At 39.6% G+C, this 9,352-nt stretch overlaps 1 long non-coding RNA gene across 1 annotated transcript; it reads right to left on the reverse strand.

Annotated features, from left to right (window-relative positions):
* Window positions 1–615: 615 nt before the first annotated feature.
* Window positions 616–8,949, reverse strand: LOC138899407 (uncharacterized). The gene is made up of 3 exons (XR_011410964.1): window positions 8,495–8,949; window positions 1,325–1,408; window positions 616–888 (listed from the first exon to the last, which is right to left on the reverse strand). It is a non-coding gene; the product is annotated as an uncharacterized lncRNA (long non-coding RNA).
* Window positions 8,950–9,352: the final 403 nt, after the last annotated feature.

Here is a 9,352-nt window from a genome sequence, read left to right on the forward strand (position 1 = left end):
TCCCAAGTCATTCATTATTCTGACGCATGTACAAGCATCCTACCATTACACAAACATTGTGCGATAGCAACGCACGAATCATCATGATAATCAAAGCCAAATCTCGAACCTTAGGTAATACCGATACTGAGCTGAAACGACAGAACGACCTTCCACAAGGTGACGAAAATCGTCAAAGGCAATTATGCAGGGAGGAACATCGTGCACCACATCTGTTGTACCATTAAAATTCCTCAAATTCCTGATTTATAACAAGCGCTTAACGTCGCATAAGATTGAATGGGAGGGAAATGAAGGCATAAGCCTCAAAGGAATCAAATCGTAAGATGAGGATTCAAGAAGAGAAGTGCTCCTAACAGCCCTGTAGCCTCTCGAAGATAAGTACACACGTCTCCGTACCAATCCGCAAGAATTTACTAGACTTTCTCATGACTCGTGAGACCTAAGTGAACCTAGTACTCTGATACCATGTTGTCACGACCCAAACTTCATAAAGGTCATGATGGCTCTGGACACCACTGTCAGGCAAGCCAACAATAAATACTTAATTAGGTTCTCATTTTTGTTACTTTTGAAATCATGTTTTTGCTTAAATTTAAATCGTAAAAGATGAAGTTTACAAAAAAATAAATAATAATATCTTTAAAATTTCTAATACAGCACAACCCATAATCCTCCCAAAACTCGGTGTTACAAGTACATTAGCGTTTAATTGGGGTGTAAAATAAAATACAACAGCTGTCCGGAATACAAATTGGACAGGAAAAGAAAATACAATACTTTGAAGGAGACTCTGTTGGCTGCGAATCGTCGTAAAGAATGCAGGTCACCTAAGTCCCTTCCATAATCACGCCTCTGCGCCCGCAAGGCCTCTAAGAATATTTGTACCTGCACAAAAATGTGTAGCAAGTATAGCATGAGTACGTAAATCAATGCGTACCCAGTGAGTATCCCGCCTAACCTCGAAGAAGTAGTGACGAGGGATCGACTCGGACACTTACTATGGGCTATAATTAATATACCAATGATTTGATTATGCATGGATCACGTACAACGGCTGTAACCCGATATCATGAAATAAGTAAGCAATTCTTTTGTTAACAAGAAATTTCCCAAATTTATTTTCATCATTTTAACAGTTTATATCTCAGGCCAATGAGGCAACATCAATTATTATAATTTTTGAAGCAAATAATACAATCATGCGCAAGTCATGCCGAGGTCGTACGGCCCGATCCAACAATAAAAATAATTTTGCACTACCGAGGGTCGAACGGCGCAAACCATAAATGTATCTATAAATTTTCTCGCTCGCGAATCATACCTGCGATGCGGTCCCCGCTTGCGAATCATACATGCGACGCGGTCAAATATAAATTTAAGAAGATACCCTGCTCGCGAATCATACCTGCGACGCGGCAAAATATAAGTTTAACATTTAAATCATATCTCTTTCTTGATTTTTTTTTTAAATAAGGGAAATTCAACTTGAAGTTTTTTAAGGAAATTAACCCGCTCGCGAATCATACATGCGACGCGGTTACACATAGATTCCTAAGCTATTATAACATTCCTCAATTCTTTTCGAAATTACGAAGTTCAAATGAAACCTTTTAAATTTTAAATTCTTCAAATTTCAATTCTTTCAAGACAATTATTACTCAACCTCAATCTTGCTTCTTGTCAAGGCAAACAATAACATATATCGACAGTAATCTTAACAAGGCATGATGTAAACCTAGACTACCCGGACATCAGCATAACTAGTAGCTACGTAAGGACTCTCATCACCTCGTACGTATATAGCCCCCACAATTAGAAATATATATTAATTAATTTCACTTAGGGGGTTAATTTCCTCTTATAAGGTTAGAAAGGAGACTTAACTTGCTCCGAAGTTTCATAACCGGCTCCCAAGCCATTCAATCAACTCAAATCGATGCCCAACGCTCCAAAACTAGTAAATAAGTAAGCAAATCTGTAAATATATACTCTAATACACATTATAATCCTATTTACAACAATTACCAACTCCGTTCGAAAAGTCGATAAAATCACCCTCGAAATTTTTGAAGTTAATCATTACCCATAACCTTATGAACTCAAATATATGATTTATTCCAAATTTCATGCCCAAATTCATGGTCAAAGTCCAAAATACCAAATTCTAGGTTTTCTACCAAAACCCCCATAATTTCTACTAATTTTCATGTTTAAATTCTTATACAAATCATGTATTTAACTTATACTAAGTGGGCATCACTTACCTTAAGTTGCTTGCGGAGAATCTCCCCTTGAAGCTCTTCAGAATCGCCCAAACCAAATGAAAATGGGAGAAAAAAATGGGCCAAGTCCCGTTTTAAAGAAACACACTGCCCAACCCGACCTTCGCACCTACGGTCCAACAGCCGCTCCTGCGGCTCCGCAGGTACGGTCTAAATTTCGCTCCTGCAATCCTCAATGCCCAGCCAAGACCTCGCACATGTGAAAGTTTCTTCGCTTATGCGAGCTTCGCAGGTGCGACCTGCTATGCGCATCTGCACAAATTTTACGCACCAGCGATGGCTGCCTCGCGCCTACGCACATGCAGGTGCGCTTCTCCAGTCCGCTTCTGCGGCTCCCCCAGCTCCAGTCCCTGCTCGCTTCTGCGAGTAATTCTCTGCACGCGCAATCTCGCAGCTACGGCCAAAGTCGCGCAGGTGCGATTACACCAGATGCATTAAGCTTAAGAAATTCTTAGGTCCAAAAATCGATCCGTTAACTTTTCGGAATCTACCCAAGGCCCTCGGGACCTCAATCAAATATACCAACACATCCCAAAACACGTTACGAACTTCGTCGAGCCTTCAAATCACATCAAACAACGTCGAATACATGAATCGCACCCCATTCCAAGCTTAATGAACTTTAGAATTTCAAACTTCCTCATTTGATGCTGAAACCTAACAAATCACACCCGATTGCCCTCAAATTTTGCACACATATCACGTTTGACATTACGGACCCACTCTAACTTCCGAAATCAGATTCCGACCCCGATATCAAAAAGTCCACTTCCGGTCAAACTTCTCAAATACCTTCAAATTTTTAACTTTAACCAAATGACCCCAAAATGACCTACAGACCTCCGAATCAACTTTCGAACGCGCTCCCAATACCAGAATCACCATACGGAGCTATTCCCAAACTCGAAAATTCCAAACGGACATTGATAACATTGTAATGTACTTCAACCCAAATTTATGGAATTCATCCAAAATGCTAACTTCCACAATAGGTGCCGAAACGCTACCGGGGCATCCATAACCTGATCCGAACATAAGCCCAAATCCGAAATCATCATACAAACCTGCTAAAATTTTCAAATCCCGATTCCGAGCTCGTTTACTCAAAATTCACTCCTTAGCCAATTCCTCCAACTTAAGGCTTCCGAAATTAGAATGTTTTCTCCAAATCAACTCCGAACTTCCCGAAATTCAATTCCGATCATACGCACAAGTCATAATACCTGAAGTAAAGCTGCTCATGGCCTCAAACTGCCGAACGACGTGCTAGATGTCAAAACGACCGGTCGGGTCGTTACAACCCTAGCTGCTTTATCACCCAAATCCTCTCTGAATCTTGCTATACTATGGAGTCCTTCACGACTTGATTGCCTTATTCCGCTACTACTCACGTGTTCATGGTGTTACTTAGTACTTCCCCAATTTTGGCAAGTACTACCTTTCAAAATCAGGCCTGATTACTCCGATTTTTTGAAGATTTGGGCGATGTTTCTCCTATATACACTCCATAATGAATGATTCTTCCATTATTGGTCTGATTCATGGCCATTGGAACCAACTAGGGTTTGAAATTGCCTTCATCTCTTTGACCGACTCTATTACTGATTGCATGTGATCATTTCCTTCCTTATTTATGTTTATTTGATTATTTTCCATGTTTGTTTGTCATAATATGCCACTATATAAATCCCTTCCCCAATTCCCCTAAACAGACTTAACTACGATTATTCTCTCACTCTCACGCATTCTATACTATTCTAAAACTCTTAATTGTGGCCGACTGAAATCCAAGGCCACCAAAATCCGCTCTATTGGACTTCCTAGTGTGAGCGCTACTCGCGACTCATTTGAAGCTCCTGTGAACTCTGTCACTCGCAATTATGTTTCTCCCTTGTTAGTTTTCATGCTTCTGAACATCTGTGTTATAACTCTTTTAAACCAATATGACACTATGTCGACCTTGCTTTGAATTTCTTATAAATCCTTCATCAGAACTTGTATAAGTTTACATAGTTTATTCAGTGTAGTCAATTTGGAATATTTCTGGCTGTTATGCTTGTTTGAGACTGTCATGATATGCTTGAATTCTTATATTGTCTGTTTAGTATTGGATCCTTTCTCATGCCTTACCTTGAACCTCTTTTTACTGAAACCCCTTAGGAAACTAAGTTCCTGCTCAAAATTGCTTTAGTGAGTCTTTTCCTGCTGAATCCCTTTATGCATAATCTGCTATTTCTCTGCAAATTGACCCTTGACCATCACATGTGACAATACTATCTAGATATTTAGCCTAATATGCTCCCTTGCCATTGCTAAACTCTAATGTATGACTATTATATGTGTTCAACCTGAATGATCTCTGACAATTATGTTTATGTATAGTTGAGTACTTATATCAGTTGCTTCTTATGAGCCCATGCCTTCGATTCTTCTGAGAAACTAATTCATGCCCATAATTTATTCAAATGAGTTACTTCCCGCTGAGTCCTTCATGTATAATATGCTACTTTCTTAGAGTCAATTCATGAGGAATCTACATGCCAATACTATCCCAATTAGGTATCTCTGCTGTTTGTAAACTCTAATGTTATGTTATCATTATGTGCTTACTCGGATGAGTTGCAATATATCCTGCATATGCTTCCCATATGGTCAACTAGAATATGTCCTGATGTTGTTTGACATGTTAGTCTGAAGTTGATATGTTTCACCTACCGTGAGTTCTTATACTTTCTCTAAGACTTTGAACCTTTGTGTTATGACTGATATCTGCCTGACACTAAATATATTAAGCTTCTCATGTTCAAACTAAGTGATTGCTTCTGATGGTAGTCTATAATCTTATGTTTTAGTCGATTATTACATTCCAATTTACTGCACTTAAATTGAGTTTGAGCTTTAATTGCTAGTGTTTTGCACTAATTGTATATTTTATGCCTTCTAGGAGTGATTTCAAGCAATGTAGATGTTATGGAACGAATTCAAGTGATTTGGAGCTTTGAAGTCTGAGTAAAAGCCTAAGGGAATAAGCCAGGATCGCGTTCGGGGGTTGAGAACCACGTCGGGATAGCTAAAAATCAAGAAAAATCCGTACTCAGAGAAAGTCCCACAGCCGCGACGCGTGAGGTGGCGCGTGGGGCGCATCGGTAGGCCAATTTTCCTGCAGTCTATCAGAATTAACTATCTAAACTTCCCCACTAATGCATGGCACATCGCCCCATACGGCGCGCCTGTGCAATTGTTATAGAGTTATTTTCCTATTTAGTGTGGGAGAAGGTATTTTCGTCTGGTCCGACCCTACTTAGTATAAATACACGTAAAAATGTTATTTTATGGAATTTTGACACATCTTAGATCTAAGTAAACCATGGAGGTGGAGAAGTAAAAGCTCAAGGATTTCATCATTCAATCCTCACTCAAGAGAAAGTTTTGGATTGTTTTATGTTTTTCTTTAACTTAAACATTGTTATGATGAATTACTCCATATCTAGGGAGTAGTTCTCTTTAGGGTTTGATGGATTTGGTGTATTGATACTTGTTTGTGGATAAATAACTCTAGTTTTATGTATTGAAATCATTTTGGATGTTTTAACTGTTGCATCTATATACACTTGTTAATGTAATCGAGAGAGGTATAACTTGTGATATTGTTGCATTATACTTTGTAGGTTGAAGCCATTAATTTTTGTTGAGTTGATTACCTTGAATTTTCTGCCCGTGTGTCGCTGATGGTGCACAGTTGTTTAGTTTTGGGGTCTCTAAAACATCAATAAGTTATCATGATCTGAAATTTTAGGCTCCTTAGTTGATGTTATAACAGCAGTCTGGTTGGCATGCTGAATCTGCACATTTGCAGCGTCACCTGAAAATTGTAACAAATGTGCATTCGACTTTGAACCAGCAGAATGTGCTACTTTTTGTGGTTTCAGACTCTCCAATGCATCAAACGAGTTAGAAAACTCAAAATTCTTTGATGTTAGGGCCTGGTCTTGCACGCCTGGAGATCTCCTACTTTTAGGTGATCGATGCGTCACTGCTTGCTGCATTCCGTCGAACATCTGTAGCACTCAAATTCTGCTGCTGTTTCATTGCGTTTGGAGATGCTTTCTGCCTTGTAGGTGATGATTTCACCACCATTGTCCAATCAACTCCTGCTGCATTCACCTGTGTTGCATCAGTAGACAAAGTAGAAATGTTGTCTTGATCCTCCACATTCACAGTAGCAGCCTCCAAACCATCAGGTCGTGTACCAGCATCATTTGCAGCATGTTTATTATTTCGTTCACCTGTTTCTAAAGCTTCTGCTTCCTTTGTAACCTGATTGTCATGTTTAGGAAATTTCCCAGCACTCATAACATCAACCTCAGTCCACTTCACCTCACCATGAGATGAATTTTTCCTAGCTTCACGCACAGGTCCTGCAGCAAAATTAATTTACACTTCACGAGCGTGCCCATCATTGGCCTGATCAGCTGAAGGTTTGTGAAAGTTCTTAGCTTGTCCAAGCACTGCGTTATCACCTGTACCAGTTACACTACCCAAAGCATTAACTCCTTCAAGTTCTTGCCTCTCATCATGGTCAACAGTAGCTATAAAACCTGATTGTTTTTTGCTCTAGTTCAGCATGTTCAGCAATTGCATCAGGCACATGTTTGACGTTAGTGTGCCCTTGTTCCTCAGCACATGTAGCTTCAGTTGGTTTTTCCTCAACACCTATAGCCTCCAACATTGAACATACAGTAGTTGTTTCAATTCCAGCTTTCTCAACATGTCCTACTACTACAACTGTTGCATGATTCTTGGCATTGGTTGCTCGATCAAAAGTAAGTTTAGCAACCGCAGCAGCAGCTCGATCACCAGCTGCCTTCAATGCAACAGTAGCGTTCAAATTTGAACATTCAGCAGCTCCACAATCTTCTCCGGTAACATTTATTGACATGTTTCGATTTTCTAGAGAAGAACCAATAGCTTGGTAAATCCTTGCTAAAGCAGTAGCAGCTGGAATGTCACGAGGGAGTTTAGAGACAGATTTCTGTTGATCCTTGCTCAGTTGCCCAATCTCTATAGCATCAACCATACCACTCCTACTGCTTTGCATAGTTTGTAGAACAGCAACCTTACCAGTACAACATCTTTGATTAAACAGGGCACCCTGTTGTTGCTTACCACCTGTAGTATCTCCAGGTAGAACATCATCACAGCCAGCATCCCCAGTTTCAATATTTAATGAAGCATCAAGATCAACTCTAGGAGTAGTCAGTGCAGTAGTCTTCACAACTTCAGTATCATTCCTACCAGTAGTACTCTTGTCCAATTCTTGGCTTTTTACATAATCCATCACACCAAATTTTTTTGAATTCAACAGATCTACCACTGTTACTGATACATCCTTGGCAGTGGGTAGTCGATCAGTTCCAGCCATTGCACTATCTTTCACCAGCTGTTGAAGTTGCCCAGCTTCCATAATTTGTGCAACACCTGTATCTGTAAAAGTTCCAGCATAACCTCGATCACCAGCAGGAATTTTTGCATCCTTCAAGTGCTGAACAACAATAGCAAGGGCTTCAACAACTGGAACAATTGTACCATTAGGTTCAACCAGCTGCCCATTCACATGAGCACATCTATTAGGAGGAGAAGAAACATCAGTAGCCTTCTTCTTGTCATCCAACAAATTCCCCAACTCACCTTGATATTTCTCAACAGTTTTGCCATCATACGTAGCCCCTTCATGATCATGACTGTCATTCGTTTCCTACAACAAATGACAGCTACTTTCCCCATGCCCTTGATGCTTACAATAAGAACAATACTGAGGCAAATTATCATACACAATTTCCTGATATCGCTCAACAATCTGCCCTATTTTTTCATTAACATAATGAATCCTTACTCTATGTGGTCTCTTATCAAGCAGGTCTAACTCGACTTTTACTCATGCTATCCTAGGCCTCGATTTTTCTTGTGTAGCTTTATCAATAGCTATAGGTTTACCAACAGCTGAAGCAATAGACAGTAAGGATTGTTTCGCAAATAACATCGGCAGCAGGTTAGGCAAAGATATCCATACAAAAGCCCTAGAGGTTTCTTCCTTTAGATTAAAAGCAAGAGTCCGAGGAAAAATTCTAAACTGGTGGTTCTCACCATTAACGAGCAGATGATTAACAACTTCTGAAGCATCAACAACATAATCTTCATATAAATCAAACCTGATGAGTATGTGCCTTCTCGCTAACCACCCGATCAAGTGACGACCTTGAAATCCAAACAGTTCTGGCAAGAACTTTCGGAGTTCATGCATCTCCAATCCTTCGAACGAAAATTTTAATACTAGGGCCTGATGTAGACATTCTTCAATAGTGAATCTGCCAAGTTCCTCTATAGTAAATTTAACAGTGGGTTCTCCATGAACTATTTCAATAGGTTTAAGAATTGTTTTGATGGGTTTTGAGCAGATTTTTTTGTGAGCACTCTTGTAGTGTATTTTGTGGCAGGATTTGGGTTTAAATTCGTCTCTCCCACAGCCAAAGGCCGGGAGAGGCGTTGGCAGCCATGGGAGCTCCTAAATCGCCATCGTCTAGAGAGAGAATAGAGACAAAAGAGAGGCGGATTGAGGCATGGGAGCTCCTTTTTGTTTGAAATATTTTATTCTTTTTTGCAAATCCACTAGGCACGCTGTTTTTTATATTTATAATAAAATAAAAGATAATGTGTCATAAAGTCCTAAACGATGAAGGAAATAAAATATGGTAAGTACATCAATCCAATTATCAAAGTTGAGTAAAATACTCAACAATGATAGTACACAAGTTCTAATGTAGTTATTAAAAATAAAAACTAACCCTTCAAGTCCATAGGGTTTTATGTCCAAACCCATATGACGTTGCGTGCACAAATAGGCCAATTTCTTTTGCGCAGTCCATCTCCACTGCTTCCATAAATAGCCCATGTTAATGAACATTGTATGCTTCTTGCACAAATAGCCTCGTTCCGTATAGATCATTGCCCAGCTCCGCTATTTGCATAAATAACCCATTTCTTTTTGCAAAGTGAACACTGTCCATATG

The sequence above is a fragment of the Nicotiana tomentosiformis genome, chromosome 9 (genome assembly GCF_000390325.3).
Source record: "Nicotiana tomentosiformis chromosome 9, ASM39032v3, whole genome shotgun sequence".
Taxonomy (NCBI): Eukaryota; Viridiplantae; Streptophyta; class Magnoliopsida; order Solanales; family Solanaceae; genus Nicotiana; species Nicotiana tomentosiformis.